A 13,219-nucleotide genomic window follows, 5' to 3' on the forward strand; every position below is an offset into this window, starting at 1 on the left:
TTGTATTAGGGCCCCAGCAAGAGAGAGCTTGCCTATCTATTAATGTGGATATTCTAGCTAGAAATTTTATTTTCTGATTTACTTTAGACAGAACTTTTAAAGACATGCACTCCCCAGATAATTTATTATCAAGTATGCAACCTAGATAAGTTACTGATTCTTTAGTTGCTATTTTAGATTCACCAACTACTACATTGAATCCAGGTGACTTCCTTAGCTTTTCATTTGATCCAAATAGTATTGATTCAGTTTTACCGAGATGAAGAGACAGCTTGTTTTCAGATAACCAAATACTGACTTTCTGAAGTTCTAAACTAAGTAATTTCTCTACTTCGGTTTTATTTCTATGAGACACTAAAAGAGCTGAATCATCTGCGTAAAGATACAGATTGCAATCACATGCTGACTTCATGTCATTTATATACAGTAGAAAGAATAAAGGACCTAAAGGCCACTACACACTGGTCAGACAGACTCCAACAGACTCCAACAGTCTGTTGGACTCTGTCTGACCAGTGTGAAACCCCTGTTGGCAGTTGTTGGATCAAAGTCAATGAGACTTTAGAATGTGGTTGTCTGTTGGTGTCTGTTGGGTCTGTTGGTGTCTGTTGGAGTTGGTAGTTGTCTGACCAGTGTGAACTGGCCTTAAGATGCTTCCCTGAGGAACCCCACATGTAAGTGGAAGAGGAGCTGATATAGTCCCACTCACATCTATTTGTTCCCTATCCCCCAAATATGATGCCAGTTAATTACCATGAAGAGACCTAAAAGTAAGTACTACACATTTGTCGGTAAGTACAACTTATTTACCATATATGTACAAGATAAGTACACGTACTGTAAAATAAAGTGCTACCTCAATATCTTTGCATTGTTTAAGTGATTGTTATTTTCCCTCAAAGTGAATATTTGAATAACAAATAAAGAATCTGCTTTTAACATCTGAGTGCCTCTTAAGACAGTGAGAGTTGACTAACTTGCCTTTCACAGAAAAGATGAAGATTGTCGTGTTTGCTCTTTTGCTTACAGCTCATTGTGAGCTGACTTTAGCTCTAAACAGGCAACATTATTTTATAAACAAGCTCAAGACATGGAGTGATGCTCGACAATACTGCATGGAGAACTATGATGACCTGTCTAGTGTAGACAATTCAGCAAGCTTATGGGATATAAAAGAAGCAATAGATATAGATATAAATACCAATACCATAATGAGCACTTCTTTATTCATTACACCGATCTGGATTGGTCTAAACAAGACCTCTTCATCCAGTTGGCAGTGGAGTGATGGAACTCCAATTTCTGGTATATGGGCATATCATATTTCCTACCCTTACCTTTGTGTTACATATGAAACTTACCAGCTGACTGGCATAGACTGCAACAGTCAACATCCTTTTTACTGCTACAAGTGGGATCCTGAACTGATTTTTGTAAAAGAGAACAAGAGCTGGGAGGATGCTGTGATGTATCAATTTAAGGAAACACACAAGAGGCCGTCAATCACTTTGCTCAGATTACTTTTTACTTGCTGCTTGAACCAGAAACACTCGTACAACATACACAGACCACGCCTCCCTTAGCTACGGGAAGATACTGAGTCAAAATGCAAAACTTGAAACATTCAATACATCACATTTACCCTCCCTTTTAACTTGATAACCTGCGCGAGGACGTGGATGTACTGAAGAGCTATTTATTTACATAATTTAAATTACTGTTAGTTTAAATGTACTTACATTAAACAACTATACATCATTAAAAAGTGTTTTGATTTAAGATTTAGTTTTTGACCTTTATTTTAATCTGAGAATCCTAGTAACAGTAATTTCTTCATTTTTGTCAGGCGTTATGAAAATGAAAAACGGTACATACCTTTAATTTGAAATATAACCCTCAGCCGCACTCATTGATAAAAATACTCCTCCGTGATCGTCATGAAAGCACTCGATAAAACAACATCTATCGGGGCTTTTAATTCAAAGTATGCATATTTGGAGAAATATTACTTACATTTTATATGTTTACTTCAAATTTCTGCAGTGGGGGTAATATTTCACCCATTTTTATTCAAAACATGGCGATATGAGCAAGCTGGAGTCCTGTAAGCATTCACACTCAGTTTGTTTCATTCATACGTGAAGCCGGAGGGCGCTAAAGTCTGAAAGTCTTTCATAAACTTTCATAGAAAGAATAAGACGTCAGAGCTCAGCACAGCAGCAGCTGTCAGTCAGACGTGAACTTGAACAGTGACCTGCAACGAGCGATCGCTGTTTTTATAATAACATGTAAATAAAGATGTTTTGATGTTTTAAAACCATGGAGACAATAAACACGATTAAGATTATATATGGTTTGTCTGTATTTTTAACGCTATGTCTGTTATTTTCATAACAGTACTGTATATTATAATTCTATGCTAAGCTAACAGCATAAATAACATAAAATTGTTTATTTTCGGTCTTATTTTATGATCCAAAGCCACATCAGATCACGCATGATTGTTTAAGCACTCGACTTTTGATGTTATAATGTGAGTTTTATTATAAATGCTTTTATTTGTAGTGTTTTGATGGTATGCTAAGCTAACGTACTAGCTGTTCTGTAAACATCTGCTGTCTGGAGATATGAGATATGTGTTTCTAGGAATAATTTCGACTGGTAAAGCTTCTTTAAGGTAAGTTTCTTTTTGTAAGAAAGGACTTTAATAAAAAGAAAGTGAATTGAGACAAAAGGAGGAAATAAAACACTAAATAGAAATTATGAGCAATTATTATATTGTTTATAATAATAAAATAAACATTTAGACAGCCATATCCCGGATTAAAAGTTGTTAATGACTCATCCGGATGCTTATTTAATGAGTCTGTTTAAAACACGGAGCAATAGGACAATAAACTGAAAGGATGTTGTGAGATATAAATAAACAAACATTAGCTTAGCATTTTTGCTGTTTTCTCTAAATAAATTTACATGACATGGGTCTAAAAAACATTTCATAAAATACAGAGTTTTAGAGGTATCATCTTCAGATTTAAAACAGAACATGGTCAGACCTGTGGCTTTAACTGCAGAGCATTTCTAGATTGCTCCAAGGCCAATTTCATTTAGATTTTCATAACAATATTTCATACATGTTTGGTGGAGTTTATAAAAAAGAATAATTTAAGCTCTCTATAACAACTTTTTTCATTATGAAAGTAACTAATGTTCACCTCTTAATAAACTTCCAAGTGTCTGCTTTCAAATGGGACCAAACTTATGCTTTTAGTGCAAAGACTTTATAAACTGTATCTATTTTAGTTTGGCTATGACAGTTTTTGTGGGGGGGGTTCGGAAAATGGAATGAGGGCTAACAGGTTAAACAAAGGTACACTCGGCTTCATCAGAAACTGCACATAGCAAACCCCAACACCATTATTATTGTTTCAACTAACAACAACAATAACAATTTTTTTTTTTTTTATAACAGAAAAATGCCAAACTACATTCAAGACACTAACAGTCCTATACTGTAGCTATTACAAACATGTCAGTTTCATGTATTACAAGTCCAAACGTTTAGGTGGTTTTCTAATCCTGGAAGAACGACGTGGACTCTGAGTAACCCCCGTAACCCCCCCACAGTCCTTTTGAGGAAACTCAGAAACTGCTTGTTTCTCCTCTTCTGATGCACAGGGTTGAACAGAAGTGTCCACCTCAGAGTCATCAGTCTCTTTAACAAGTTCATCTTCTACAAACCTGGGTCTCAACTGATCACCATGTCTCCTGAAAGTGACATCAGTGTCTCGTCCCTGTACCTGGTAAGACACTGGACCAGTTTGCTTTCCTATCACACCTGGAACCCATTTGTTCCCTCCTCCTGTGGTATTACGAAGATAAACTGAGTCTTTTTCAGAAAAAGACCTCTCCACTGCACGTTGGTCATGATAGAACTTCTGTAAATACTGTTTCCTACGAACAGTGACAGTGACATCTGGATGAACAAAATCCAGACGAGTGCGTACATGACGGTTCAGGAAAAGATCCGCTGGTGATTGACCAGTAGTACAGTTTGGGGTTGTGCGATACTGCATCAAGAAAAGCGAGATCTTATCTTCCAAGTCCATTGTCAAATGTGCAAGTTTCTTCATTCCATTTTTAAAAGTCTGCACATACCTTTCTGCCAGACCATTGGTAGAAGGATGACCCGGAGCACTCGTTGAATGGAGAATACCATTTAGCTGCATAAAGTTTTTGAAATCCACAGATGTAAATTGTGTTCCATTGTCTGTCACAATGTGCTCCGGCAGTCCGTATGCTGCAAACAACCTCCTTAGTCTTGTGATGGTCGCTTGTGAGGTAAGGCTAGGCATTTTAAACACCTCCAACCACTTTGAATACGCATCTACAAGTATCATGAATGTGTGTCCCTGGAACGGACCAGCAAAGTCTATGTGTAGTCTTTTCCAGCTTTGACCTGGAAATTCCCATGGGTGTAATGGAACTTGACGGGGTGTTTTTTGTTCCATCTGGCACGACTCACATGTTTTACTGACTTGTTCCAGATCTGCATCTACTTTAGGCCACCACACATATTTGCGAGTGAGAGCTTTCATCCTCACAATTCCTGGATGACCCACATGTATTTCTTTAAGCACAATTTTTCTCAGTTTATCTGGGATTATCACTCTGGTGCCCCAGAGCACACATCCTCTTTCTGTAGACAATTCATCCCTGCGTGAGTGATAAGCTTTCAAACTCTCGTCCACACTCCTTGGCCAAGCATCCATTACATACTTCAGGACTTTGGATAACACCTTGTCTCTACGTGTGACGCGTGCCACCTGATCAGCATTCAGAGGAGCTTGTTCAAAATGTTCGGCAATTAAAGCATGAACATTCTCTGACAAAGCCGCTGTGCCGACATCCGTCGTGTCGGGTAAGGGAACCCGTGAAAGTCCATCCGCATTACTGTGTTTCTCAGAGGGACAGTATTCAATATGATAATCATAAGCTGAAAGAATGGTAGGTAGACTTTTATGTTCTCCGAACAAAGTCAATAAAGGTTTATGGTCAGTTACCATCTTGAACTTCCTTCCCCACAGATACTGGTGAAACTTTTTAACTCCAAAAATGAGCGCCAGTCCCTCTTTCTCAATTTGGGAGTACTTTTTCTCGGCTGGCGCAAGTGTTCGTGAGGCATAAGCCACAGGACGTTCCTCTCCAGTGGGCATGGTGTGTTGTAAAACTGCTCCAATACCATATGCTGACGAATCGCAGGCTTAAGTGAGTGGAAGACTGGGATCGTAATGTACTAGAACGCTTTCGTCCGTCAGCAGATCTTTGCATTTTTCAAACGCACTTTGTTCTGACTGTTTCCATTCCCAGGTTACATTATCTCTCAACAGCCTGTAGAGAGGAGCTGCCATGGTACTTTGGTTAGGCAAAAAACGTCCATAGTAATTTACCAAACCCAGAAATGCTCTTAGCTCCTTTACACAGGTAGGTGCAGGTGCGTCCTTGATCGCTGTAACCTTGTCTGGCGATGGATGAAGCCCCTTACTGTCTAACACAAATCCCAGGTACTCAATTTGTTTTTTTCCAAACTCACATTTTGACTTCTTCACTCTCAAACCAGTCTCCTGAAGTCTTTTCAACACTGCTTGTAGCCTCAGCAGATGTTCCTGTTCTGTCCTTCCAGTGACCAGTAAGTCATCAAGGTATACGACAACATCCAGATCTTTCATTATGTTCTCCATGATTCTTTGAAAAATCGAGGGAGCTGAACTGACACCAAATGGTAATCTATTGTAGACAAATAATCCTCTGTGTGTGTTAATGGTCAACAGCAGTTTGCACTCATCCTCAACAAGAACCTGCTGGTATGCTGATGCTAGGTCTATTTTAGAAAACACTGTTCCTCCACTGAGCGTAGCCATCAACTCTTCAACCCGGGGTAATGGATATGTTTCTGTGATAGCTGCTTGATTCACTGTCAATTTATAGTCTCCACACAGTCTTATGGTTTTGTCTTTTTTTATTACCGGTACAATAGGTGCCGCCCATTCACTGTGTTTTACAGGTGAGATTATTCCAGCTTTCTCCAGTCTGTCCAATTCTGCATCAACCTGAGCCTTCATGGCAAAAGGCAGTGGGCGAGCTTTACAAAAACGTGGGGAGACTTCAGGATTTACCAGTATCTTTGCCTTAAGCCCACTGAGTGTGCCTAGTTCATCTTTGAACACATCTGGACACGAATCTAACACCTCTTGAAGTGTCTTTGGTTGAGGCACTTGACTGACATGTTTAATTTTTTTCCAATTCAAGGTAAGCTTTTGTAGCCAATTTCTGCCACACAGAGCTGGCCCCTCCCCTTTTTCTACAATTAAGGGTAGCTGTTCACTTTGTCCCTCATAGCTCACTTGCGCTTTAAACTGTCCCAATACAGGCATAATCTCTCCTGTATAAGTCTTAAGTTTGACTCCTGCGACCTCTAGTGGCTCAGTTGCGAATGCTGCTTGGAACATTTCCTCCGATATGATACTCACGGCTGCTCCAGTATCAATTTCCATCATTATTTCTTTGCCATTTACCTTAAATGTCTCTGTGAATGACTTTTTTTCCTTCTCATCACTTAACAGCGAAAACATGGGCAACTCAGCTTCCTCTGCTTCCACATACTTAGTGTTTTTGTCAGCAAAACGATTACTTTTTCCCCTTTTTCCTCTGCATGCTCTTTTAATGTGGCCAATTTTCCCACAATTATGGCACTGTGCACTTTTGAAACGACACACCTGCGGGCTGTGATCTTTGCCATGACATCTGTAACACATCTTTCCTCTGTGATCGGGATGTCGTGCTGCACGCGCATCCACTTTATGCACTTCCCCTGGGCGCGAGTCATATCCTCTCAGCTGCTGCGTGTCTTTTTCTGCCGTCTCCATGCTCAATGCGATTTCAAACGCACGTGCAAACGTCAGATTCGATTCTGACAACAGTCGTCTCTGACAGGCTTCGTTGCGGATTCCGCTTACAAAACGGTCACGCAATGACTCGTCCAATGTTGCACCGAACTCACAGCTCACAGCACATTGTTTCAGCTCCGCTGCATAGTCCGTCACAGATTCATCAACCTTTTGGTTGCAATGATTGAAACGAAATCTTTCCGCAATCAGCAATGGTTTCGGCTCGAAATGGCTCTTTAAGATGTCCACAATGTCTTTGTACGACTTATCTTTTGGCTTTTCAGGTTGCACCAAGTTTCTCAGTAAACCGTAGGTGGATGCTCCCATCACACTCAGCAGGGTCGCAACCTGTTTCTCCTGGTTAATATCGTTTGCCACGAAGAACTGTTCCAGCCGTTCGATATACGCCGACCAAGATTCCACTTTCGGGACAAACTCGCCTAAGTTTCCCACAAGCGCCATATTTAAACTTTATCCTCGTCGCCAATTTTTTACTGTGATGTATCAATTTAAGGAAACACACAAGAGGCCGTCAATCACTTTGCTCAGATTACTTTTTACTTGCTGCTTGAACCAGAAACACTCGTACAACATACACAGACCACGCCTCCCTTAGCTACGGGAAGATACTGAGTCAAAATGCAAAACTTGAAACATTCAATACATCACAGATGCTTATGATTTTTGTAAAAGAGAACAAGAGCTGGGAGGATGCTTTACAACACTGCAGGACTCACTACACTGATTTGGCCAGTCTGCCTACATATTCACATCTCATCCAAGCAAACCAAACCATTACAATCACTGACACACGCAGCGTATGGACAGGGCTGCGATTTCTGGGAGTCTCGTGGTTCTGGGTGAGTGGAGAAGCTTTGGGAGACCTGGTCCAGCTGCCATCATGTCCTGTCAATCGCTTTAATTGTGGAGCTCGAAACAATACAGCTAAAAGTTGGGAGAACAGAGACTGTATGGATAAACTTTACTTCCTATGCTATTAAAGATAAGTGTAAGTAGCAAACCATAGATTAATGCCAACACATCCTCACCCCATGTCGTCAATATTTGACGACACTTGACCAGTCGTCAATATGTGACGGGGAGGGTATACCTTTCGCGTCATTTTTTGACGAACCGGGGACTTCAATACTATTACGTCCGTTGCATTCTCTTTCCTATTTTCTTACCATTTTCGCGTCGGTTTAGGGTTAGATTACGCAAAATTAAACAGTGTACGCGAAATTAAACAGTTGTCACCTGGCGTTGGGGTTAGAGTTAGGTACGACAGTTGTCACATGGCGTTGGAGTTAGAGTTAGGTTTGGGTAGGGATGTCATTATGTAAATCTAACCCTAAACCGACGCAAAAATGGTAAGAAAATAGGAAAGAGAATGCAACGGACGTAATAGTATTGAAGTCCCCAGTTCGTCAAAAAATGACGCGAAAGGTATAGCCTCCCCGTCACATATTGACGAATGGTCAAGTGTCGTCAAATATGATGGGTTGATTAATGCCATGCTATGTTCATAAAGATGTGCTTTCATATGTGTGAATATATTCTCATTGTTTTCTTTATCCAGTACAAATAAAGATTGATTCTGCAATGGTTACATAATATTATACTTGTATAATACTGTTGGTTGGGACACACTTGTTGGTTCCCCAGTGAGATTGGGGATGCAAAATCATTTGGCTGTGTTGTGTTGTTCTTTATATATTGATGATCCGACACACGGTATATTATCTAGATGAGGATTTTATTGACTTCTTGCAGGATACAATATTGCCGGTACTCTCCCAGCATCAGTGCACACACTAAAATTCCTAAACACTTGCTTACGTCGAGTGATTGACATATGACGTAGCCAATAGGAACACAGTATCTCAAAACAGTAACATATGATTGGCTCTTAGCAAAACCTAAGAATACTACATCCCCCTTTTTCTAAATGAGACAAAATATTATTGTTCACATTACAGGAAAAAAATTAAATTATTATGCATTCAAAATAACAATGTGAACAATTACTTTCAGCGCTAACATATTGAAAGCATTTACATATAACACTATAATGAACAGTATACATTCTTCAATTGAAAGGGCAGCGATCCGCCTACACCCTTGTACATTCACAAATCCAGAATATTTCTGGGTTTAATCTGTCGTCCGTATCTGGTTCTGTAACCGGTGGGTTTGGAAAAAACATCGGTGTGCTCAGGAGTATCTGAAATGTCATTTTCAGATGTTGTACAAGGCTCCTTATCGGTATCACCTAAAACCTGATTAGAGTCATTTATGTGCGGTTCTGGTACGTTCAGGAGATGACGTCTGTTTCGTCGGTATTCCTGTCCATCAGACGTACACACGTGATATGATCTCTCAGTATTGGCTGGTTTAATGATGGTAGCTGGCTTCCAGTATCCTCGTTCCTGTACTCTGACTGCCTGTCCTTCTGTGAGCTGAGGTAAGGGTCTAGCTGATCTGTCATAATAGCTCTTTTGGCGCTGTTGTTTGTGCAGCCTTTTTGCTCTGACATCTTTACAGCTGATGACCTTTGGTAGGAGCTGCTGATTGGTATTGGGAATGGTTGAACGGAGGCGGCGACTCATTAACAGCTGAGCCGGGGACTTAAAACCATCAACCGGGCAGTTTCGATATTCCAGGAGACTGAGGTACGGGTCACCTCCATCAGCCTTTGCCTCTTCCAACAACATTTTTGCAGTGTGCACAGATTTCTCTGCCAATCCGTTACTTTGCGGATAATATGGGCTTGTGGTGGTATGTGTGAATTCCCATGCTTTAACAAAAGATGCAAACTCACCAGAACTATACTGAGGGCCGTTGTCTGAGATGACGGTCTCTGGGATCCCATGTCGTGCGAAGGCAGCTTTCAGCTTGTGTATAACCGCAGCAGAAGTTGTGCTGTGAAGTCTGTCCAGCTCAAAATATCTGCTGTAGTAATCAACTGTCACCAAATAGTCCTCATTGTTCCAGGTAAACAAATCGGTAGCCACTATTTGCCATGGCCTATCTGGGATTTTGTGACTGATCATGGGCTCTTTGGTGTTGGAAGGGCGATATGTGAGGCAGATTGAACACTTGCTAATGATGCTCTCTATTTCTTTTCCCATCCCAGGCCAAAACATGATGTCACGGGCTCTCTGCTTACATTTCTCAATGCCTAGGTGACTGGCATGTACACGCGATAACATATCTGACCGAAAACTTGTGGGCATTACGATTTTTTCACCTTTGAAGATTATTCCATGCAGGTATGAAAGCTCATCGCGGTGATTCCAGAATTCTGTCACAATCATGGGGCATTTTTTCTTTTCCTCAGGCCATCCATTTTGTATGACTTCCTTTAGTTTCTGAAACTGAGGGTCCTTTTCTGTTTCAACTCTAATTTCCTCCAGCTTTGAGTCACTGACAGGAAGACTGCTGTACACAGTGTGCAGTTGGATGTCCATGCCTTCAGTAAGGCTCATGTCTTGGTCAGAAAGTGACTTTCTTGAGAGCGTGTCGGCCACAGGGATGTCCTTGCCTGGTCGATGTACGATGGCGAAGTTGTATTTCTGCAGCTGAAGGATCATTCTCTGTAGCCTTGGAGGAACTGATGCCAGGGGTTTCCTCATGATTGACTCCAGGGGCTTGTGGTCACTCTCGATAATGATGTGGCGGCCATAGATGTATTGGTGGAAACGTTTACAGCCAAATAGCACTGCAAAAAGCTCCTTTTCAATTTGAGCATAATTGATTTCACTTTCAGAGAGGGACTTCGATGCATACGCAATCGGCCTTTCATCTTGCAGCAAAACTGCCCCGAGCCCATACTTGGAGGCGTCGACCTGTAACCTGAGCTCTTTGACAGGGTCAAAATATGCTAAGACTGGGCCTGGTTCACTTGTGAGCAAATCTTTTATTTTCTTGAAAGCTTTTTCATGTTGGGCATCCCAAACAAACTCACTAGACTCCTTCAGGAGCTGACGTAGTGGTGCGTTGACATCAGCAAGGCCAGGTGCAAATTTAGAGAGATAATTGATCATACCCAGCACCGTCTCGAGTTCTCCTTTGTCTTTAGGGGGCTCCATGTCTCTTACAGCAGCGACTTTTTTAGGGTCGGGCTTTACCCCATCAGCAGTGAGTAGATGTCCAAAGTAGCTCACCTCTGTCGCACAGATGATGCTTTTTTCTGGGTTGAGCTTGACTCCTCTCTGTCTGGAACGCTGGAGCATTGCAAGTAGGTTCTCATCATGCTCTGCTTTTGTCTTTCCAAAAATGAGAACATCATCAACAATGGCCATGACCCCATTTAGACCCTCATACGTTTCATCAATTTTCCGCTGGAACTCATCTTGGGCTGAAATTAATCCAAATGGAAGGCGTCGGAAACGGTAACGTCCAAAGACTGTGTTAAACGTAGTCAGTTTTGACGACTCCTCAGTGAGCTTAATAGCCCAGTAGCCCGATCTGGCATCGAGAACACTGAAGTATCGAGCACCAGCTAGCTTGCATGTTAAGTCTTCAAGAGTAGGCAATGGGTAATGAGGTCACTTAACAGCTTTGTTGAGGTCCCTCGGGTCTAGGCACACGCGTAGTCGTCCTGAGCATGGCTTTTCCGCTACAACCATTGAGTTAACCCATTCCGTTGGCTCTGTGACTTTAATGATAACATCCTGCTTTTCCATGCTATCAAGCTCGTCTTTAAGACGGCTGCGTAGTGCGAGAGGAATGCGTCTAGGTGGGTGGACCACTGGGGTTGCATCTGGGTCCAAGTGTATGGTACACTCGCCGGGAAACAGTCCAATTCCTTTGAAAACATCTGCAAATTCCTTCAAAACTGGCCTTTCCATCTGCGTTTGTGTTACCGATAGTACAAGCTTAATTAGGCCAAAGTCTATGCAGCCTTTTAGACCTATGACAGGAGGTGCAACTGTGTCAACCACATAAAATGTCATGAACATTTCAATGTCTCTGTGTTTGCATTTCAGGTCACATTTGCCTTTTACCAACAAGCGTTCTCCACCGTATCCAATCAGAAGGCGAGATGTCTGTTGTAAAGTGGGTACTCAACTTGGCATACTCATGTATGGGAATGACGTTGGCAGCGGATCCAGTGTCCAGTTTGAACCTGATTTCGAGTTGTTTAGGGCCTACTTTAAGGTTTACAAAAGCCTGTTCTGTCTCTGAGCTTTGTTCGCCCTGTGTGACTGAGTCAATAAACAGTTCATCATCACTCTCCTCAGTCTGGTCTGAGATTCCTTTGCTTATTGCATGCACAGTTTTCTCACTGTTAGAACGACATACTTTTGCAAAATGATTTAATTTGCCACATATTTTGCATACTTTTCCTCTTGCAGGACATTGAGATCGATTAGCATGAAAATTGTTTCCACAGTAACCGCATCCTTTTGGGTGTACTGAGGTTGCATTTCTGTGTTGCAGATTTTCACTGTACTTCTTTGTGTGTTTCGCTTTGTGTTGCTTTGGAACAGCCCCTTGTGGCATGCTACGAAAAACTGAGTGCACTGCATGTTCACGTGAAGTACTCATACTATTTGAGATGGTTTTCAACTGTGCTTGAGCTAACTCGTGAGATCTAGCGATGTCTATCGCTTTTTCAAGTGTTAATTCAGAGCCTGCATTCAAAAGTTTCTCTCTCACTTTGGGTGAGTGTATCCCAAAAACAATGCGATCGCGGATCATCTCGTCGCTATTTGCATAATTACAGTCTTTGGCAAGCAGACGCAAATCAGTCACAAAGTGCTCGAAGGGCTCGCGATCTCCCTGTATTTTCTCATAAAATTTATAACGAGCAAATATGACGTTTGCTTTGGGTTCTACGTATGCTGTAAAGCGGTCGTAATACGATTTTAGGACCTTTGCTTCGTCTGCAGACAGAGACCATGTATTAAAAATATCACGGCCTTTTTCTCCGACCCATAGGAGAAGATAGCTACATTTTTCATCCTCACCCTTCTTTTTTAGCGGTCCGCTGAACATCAGCTCCGCGTGCTGCTGAAACTTGCGCCATGCTTCCGGCAGGTTCGTTGCTTCCCAGTTCATCGTGGGCATCGGGACTCCAGACGTATCCATTTTCGTGCAATCCGTTCACTCTGACACCATGTTGTGTTCTTCTTTATATATTGATGATCCGACACACGGTATATTATCTAGATGAGGATTTTATTGACTTCTTGCAGGATACAATATTGCCGGTACTCTCCCAGCATCAGTGCACACACTAAAATTCCTAAACACTTGCTTACGTC

The sequence above is a fragment of the Misgurnus anguillicaudatus genome, chromosome 21 (genome assembly GCF_027580225.2).
Source record: "Misgurnus anguillicaudatus chromosome 21, ASM2758022v2, whole genome shotgun sequence".
In the NCBI taxonomy this organism is placed as follows: domain Eukaryota; kingdom Metazoa; phylum Chordata; class Actinopteri; order Cypriniformes; family Cobitidae; genus Misgurnus; species Misgurnus anguillicaudatus.